Source organism: Rana temporaria, chromosome 13 (assembly GCF_905171775.1).
Source record: "Rana temporaria chromosome 13, aRanTem1.1, whole genome shotgun sequence".
Lineage (NCBI taxonomy): Eukaryota > Metazoa > Chordata > Amphibia > Anura > Ranidae > Rana > Rana temporaria.
Genome location: NC_053501.1, coordinates 107,310,623 through 107,317,394, shown reverse-complemented (window position 1 = coordinate 107,317,394; position 6,772 = coordinate 107,310,623). Strand labels below are relative to the sequence as shown.

The window sequence follows — 6,772 nt, the reverse complement described above, 5'->3', positions numbered from 1 at the left end:
ATAAGTAGGATGGAGAATAGCAGACATATTACATGTATTGTTCTGTAGTCTGTAAAACACATTGTACAATTATTACAAAAATAGATTTAAAAAACAAAAATTATAATGCTAGACTGACTGCTGTTTCCTCATACCCATGAATGTTGGATAACACTTAGCTTTATTTTTTTTTACAAATCCTTGAAAATGTTAATCTCCATTTGTGTAATGGGGGGGGGGGGGAGGGGATTGGGAAAAGGAAAATGATGGCAAGTGAAGAAAAAGTATGAAGTCCCACTCTTTAACAAGCAATAAAAGAGCCTTGGCTCTAGCCATTCCTGACCCATGTAGCTGCATGTACTATGAAGTTATTCATCCTCAAAAATCCAAACACAGGCTTAAAGTGATTGTAAAGGTTTTTTTTTTTTTAAATAACAAACATGTGCAAGGGTTTTGCACAGAGTGGCCCCAAACTTCCTTTTCTGGGGTCCCTTAGCAGTGCTCCTGGCCCCTCCTTTTCATTGGGTGCCCCCACGGTCATTATAGACAGAGGTCAGCGGAGATCTTCTTTAATATGGCGCTTTTCCGCATTTCACAGCGGCATAGATGACGTCCTGTAAAAGTACAAGAATTATATACATTAATTAATATAAATCGTTTCTTATTTAATCAATGTTTTATAGACTTTATTTTAAACCTTTAAATATACGCCCTCCATAATACTGTTAACCATATAACATTTGCAACATTAAACAATGTCATTGCACTGTACAGGTGGGCCAACACCTAAGGGCATTGATAACTCCAATGTGATCTGAACATCTATCCTCATAGATGTCAACCTTGACCAGCAGGCAAAAAACATAACTTGGCTATGACACTGTTCAACTATGGCACCTAAATATGCACCTACATCTACTGCTTGAGTTACCTTGCCAGGGCCAAACTCTGAGCAAAATCTTGCTTTCCCTGGTACCTTGTCACCTCAAGGCTACTGCTGGCCCAACATCTGAAGAATATAATTCCCTATACAATTTTTTGGAATGATTGCATCACGCTACTGCTTACTGCTCTATCCTGCCACCGTAAGGCTCCTACTAGACCCACAATGTGAAGAATATTTTACTATTCCTTGTACAATTTTTGAAAGGTGGGTCTGGCCCTGTTTGTGCACCAGGTTATACCTGCTGTTCTAGTTACCTTGCCACCTACCAGGACTAAAATCTTTTGCAAGAATATAATGTATTACTATTCCTGGGAGAGTTTTTGGAATGAGCGCCTCACCATATGTGTTCACTGAACTATACCTTGTGTTCTACAGGGTGGGCCATTTATATGGATACACCTTAATAAAATGGAAGTGGTTGGTGATATTAACTTCCTGTTTGTGGCACATTAGTATATGGGAGGGGGGAAACTTTTCAAGATGGGTGGTGACCATGGCGGCCATTTTGAAGTTGGCCATTTTGAATCCAACTTTTGTTTTTTCAATAGGAAGAGGGTCATGTGACACATCAAACTTATAGGGAATTTCACAAGAAAAACAATGGTGTGCTTGGTTTTAACGTAAATTTATTCTTTCATGAGTTATTTACAAGTTAAAATTGCGGTAAATTCGCTGTAAAACACCGCTATTTTACCGTGAATTTACTGCGATTTTAACGCTCCACTATAGGCGTATCCAGTGTGAAAGGGGTCTAATGAAGAAACATCAGTGGCTGTCCTAGCTTCATTCAGCAAGAGCCCACAGCGTAGCACTCGCCGCATGTCACTGGAGAGCACATTGAACACATTTTATAAGTGGTCAGAAACTTGTAAATAACTCATGAAAGAATAAAGTTACGTTAAAACCAAGCACACCATTGTTTTTCTTGTGAAATTCCCTATAAGTTTGATGTGTCACATGACCCTCTTCCTATTGAAAAAACAAAAGTTGGATTCAAAATGTCCGACTTCAAAATGGCCGCCATGATCACCACCCATCTTGAAAAGTTTCCCCCCTCACATATTTTGCCACAAACAGGAAGTTAATATCACCAACCATTCCCATTTTATTAAGGTGTATCCAAATAAATGGCCCACCCTGTAGTTATCATGCCACCCCAAGGCTTCTACCTACTGCCAGGCCCAAACTCTGTAGAATAAAATTACAATTACTTATACAATTTTGTTAATGAGGCGCTCACCCTACTTGTGTACGGACCTATGGCGGGGGGGCTCGTGGAAACTAGCTTCCCTTGGAGAGGTTGGGAAACCCTTGTTTCAGCTCCCCATGTCCCTCTTATGTGTAAGTTACCCTGTGTCTATTAGGGGCACAGGGTGAACAAGAAAACGATAACATTGAGAATGTGGTTTGGATTACTTTAAATGGGACATTGTATGAGCTTTGCCTCATGCCTGTTGTAGACTGTTGCCAAGCCGTCTGCAATTCCTGATTAATCAAATCATTGCTTAGGTGTGGATTCCGTGGTCTTCAATGTAGGAGACAAACAGTCTGCTACTGAGGTCTCCTGCTATAGCCTGTTGCCTACTAGGCTGAGGGGCAGTTGGGGGGGCCTGGCCTGGCCGGGCCTGGCCTGGCCGGGGCACAGGATGATCCCATTAGGGGTGCCCGGGACGGGTAGGACCCTCCCTACTGACTGATCCCTTAGTCCACATCCTTACCTCCTTCTATCTAGGTCTTATTCTTCGATTACACTGTGGTGCCCTGAAACACCAAATGGGGCTTTGTTGCTGACACTATTTTTTGTTTGACACATTTTTATGAAGTTGTATATCTTGCCTTTTGTCATGCCGTTATTATGTTCTGCCTACATTTTGATTTGAAAAATAAAAATCTATTAAAAGTAACTACTGTATGTAAGTAACTCAATAATCTTTTTAGCTGTCTGTAAGGGTGGCATTTGGACCACCACTAAAGGGGAACATTTTTACCACCGGTCAGCAATGTAGGGGGCATTTTACCCACTGACCACCAATTAATTGTTTTTTGCAATGGTTTCCCAACACCTGAAAATTATTTCAAGGGTTCCTCTGGGGTAAAGGGTTGAGAAAGGTTGGTTTATTGAATGGACTTTAGGCATTAGAGTCACAGAGTTGTTATACGGCAGCTCTTAAGCATGTTCCTCAGCATCTAATAGTTCAATACTCTGGCTTTTTTTCAGTTTCAGTCCAAAGTGGACTTGGAAGCCCTTTTGTTTGGGAATAGAGCCAGTCTAGTGTTGCCACCATCTGCACACCACCATCTGGAAACACTACTTTGGTTACCCATCACCACCCATTAATCCTTCCAAATATTCTTCTGTACCCGATACTGTAAATCTTGCACTTAACCAATGTTTTAAATATTGAGTTATACTCACAGGCTCGCTGGTCAATGTTGAAGACCCTGGAAAATGAACATACAATAAATGTACACAATATTCACAATTTACTTTCTGGTATACCTTAAAAAAAAAAAGTTCAGAATGGGCATTTATTAGAAATGTATTAAAAATGTGTTGTGGTTCTTCAAATGTTGCCATGTGTAGGCCCCCCGCTATAAATATGAATTTTCATTATGTTGATCCATAGTGATAGACAGAGTTAAAATTCTGATTTACAACAGGAAGGAAATTCTGATTTTCAGTGGCTACCTTCCGCGATCAAAAAGTATTCCATCCCCTTCTCCAGTCAACGATTCTTTACCCCATCAGTTCTCAACCTTTTAATACTCAGGGGCTCCATCTGCCAAGTCCTGCCTAAGCCTCACCTATTTCATCCCACATTTAAATATATTGCAAAATATAACAACATTTTTATTATTTTATCAATTCGTAGCAAATAAATAAAAAAATATTTGATTTGGCTGACACAGGGCATAAAGCTATAGGGAGGATAAACATTGGAGTTTTAAAGGAAATGTATAATAGTTTTTTTTACATTGTTTTACTTATTTAATTATTATGATCAGGCGTAAAACAAAAAAATACTCATATTTTAGTAAGTCAGGTATGGAATTATAACATATATAGTAGTTTGCTATCCTGCTACCAGATAGAGCTATAGATTCATTCTCATAGGTTTTCCATATCTTCTTACCACAGTGTTGTAAAAGGCCTATGTCTACAGTCTTCAGTAGCTGAAGCTAACATATGCATACATAGGTGAATGAGTCAGAGCACTGACTGGATGGCTTAGTCTGAGGTTTCAGTTACACAAAGGGAGCCTACAAGCAGGAGACTACAACTGTGTTCTATGTGGTCAACGGCATATACATTTGTTAACGGCAAACTGGAATATGAACTTCTACACAGGGATTACCTTCAGGTACACGATGCAGAATGAGGTCGGTGTAAGTGACTTCAGTGTCATCGGCTGACTCTCCGGCAGCATCTGGGAAAGAGGGGGATGATAATGATGTATTCTTCTGTATTCAATTTGTACAATGCAACATATATTTAAAGAAGAACTCTATGTAAACATAAAAAAATAAATACCGTAGCTTAGCAAAAGTGAAAAAAAAAAAATCACCTTTGAAAATATTTACCATCAATCCTCCTCAGTGTCCTGTACCTCCAGGTTAAATGACAGCATCATTTAACCCACTTCCTGTAAGCCCAGGACACTACTGTACTAAATAGTGCTAGTGGGTGACATACAGTCCAACAGAAAGCATGCTGGAAGCAAAGAGGAGGACTTGTGATGTCAACAGGCTGTCCAGAAGACCCTTGGAAAAAAGATATGTGTGCACGTGTGTGTGTATGTACAGTATATATATACCTGCCTTGCGAAAGTATTCGGCCCCCTTGAACTTTGCGACCTTTTGCCACATTTCAGGCTTCAAACATAAAGATATAAAACTGTAATTTTTTTTGAAGAATCAACAACAAGTGGGACACAATCATGAAGTGGAACGAAATTTATTGGATATTTCAAACTTTTTTAACAAATAAAAAACTGAAAAATTGGGCGTGCAAAATTATTCAGCCCCCTTAAGTTAATACTTTGTAGCGCCACCTTTTGCTGCGATTACAGCTGTAAGTCGCTTGGGGTATGTCTCTATCAGTTTTGCACATCGAGAGACTGAAATTTTTGCCCATTCCTCCTTGCAAAACAGCTCAAGCTCAGTGAGGTTGGAAGGAGAGCGTTTGTGAACAGCAGTTTTCAGTTGTTTCCACAGATTCTCATTTGGATTCAGGTCTGGACTTTGACTTGGCCATTCTAACACCTGGATATGTTTATTTGTGAACCATTCCATTGTAGATTTTGCTTTATGTTTTGGATCATTGTCTTGTTGGAAGACAAATCTCCATCCCAGTCTCAGGTCTTTTGCAGACTCCATCAGGTTTTCTTTCAGAATGGTCCTGTATTTGGCTCCATCCATCTTCCCATCAATTTTAACCATCTTCCCTGTCTCTGCTGAAGAAAAGCAGGCCCAAACCATAATGCTGCCACCACCATGTTTCACAGTGGGGATGGTGTGTTCAGGGTGATGAGCTGTGTTGCTTTTACGCCAAACATAACGTTTTGCATTGTTGCCAAAAAGTTTGATTTTGGTTTCATCTGACCAGAGCACCTTCCTCCACATGTTTGGTGTGTCTCCCAGGTGGCTTGTGGCAAACTTTAAACTTTTTATGGACATCTTTAAGAAATGGCTTTCTTCTTGCCACTCTTCCATAAAGGCCAGATTTGTGCAGTATACAGGGACTGATTGTTGTCCTATGGACAGAGTCTCCCACCTCAGCTGTAGATCTCTGCAGTTCATCCAGAGTGATCATGGGCCTCTTGGCTGCATCTCTGATCAGTCTTCTCCTTGTATGAGCTGAAAGTTTAGAGGGACGGCCAGGTCTTCGTAGATTTGCAGTGGTCTGATACTCCTTCCATTTCAATATTATCGCTTGCACAGTGCTCCTTGGGATGTTTAAAGCTTGGGAAATCTTTTTGTATCCAAATCCGGCTTTAAACTTCTCCACAACAGTATCTTGGACCTGCCTGGTGTGTTCCTTGTTCTTCATGATGCTCTCTGCGCTTTAAACGGACCTCTGAGAATATCACAGTGCAGGTGTATTTATACGGAGACTTGATTACAAACAGGTGGATTCTATTTATCATCATTAGTCATTTAGGTCAACATTGGATCATTCAGAGATCCTCACTGAACTTCTGGAGAGAGTTTGCTGCACTGAAAGTAAAGGGGCTGAATAATTTTGCACGCCCAATTTTTCAGTTTTTTATTTGTTAAAAAAGTTTGAAATATCCAATAAATTTCGTTCCACTTCATGATTGTGTCCCACTTGTTGTTGATTCTTCAAAAAAAAAATTGTTTTATATCTTTATGTTTGAAGCCTGAAATGTGGCAAAAGGTCGCAAAGTTCAAGGGGGCCGAATACTTTCGCAAGGCACTGTATATATATACCGTATATGAGCCATGATGTGCCTGCATTGCATACAGAAGCAGAAAGACCAAGTAATGATGTCTTTTGGCCTATAATAAAGTATGTAATAAAATTGAAAAGGTTTAATGTAAAATTTCTATTAGCATGTTGATGTAGGGGGAAAGAAGGAACCAAGGAAGACATAAAATAAGAAGAATAAACTTTAACTTTAAGTCATGTATAATAGAGAAACTGCTGTTGGTAGCATATTTGTACTACATCCTAGTCTTTAGTACACCTTTAATATATTGATAAGGGTCATACATGTTGGAGAAATTTGAGGCTCCGGTTGCAGTCCTCTTCGTTGATGTGGACACCCAGTGGTTGGCCGGTGTAGCTTGTGTCTGTACTTGAAGACAATGAAGAACAGGACAGTG

The 6,772-nt window shown here is 39.8% G+C and overlaps 1 long non-coding RNA gene across 1 annotated transcript; it reads right to left on the bottom strand.

Moving 5' to 3' along the window:
* Positions 1-229: 229 nt before the first annotated feature.
* On the bottom strand, positions 230-4,356 carry LOC120921203. The gene is made up of 3 exons (XR_005744843.1): positions 4,282-4,356; positions 3,342-3,367; positions 230-593 (listed from the first exon to the last, which is right to left on the bottom strand). It is a non-coding gene; the product is annotated as an uncharacterized LOC120921203 (long non-coding RNA).
* Between the last annotated feature and the right edge of the window lie 2,416 nt (positions 4,357-6,772).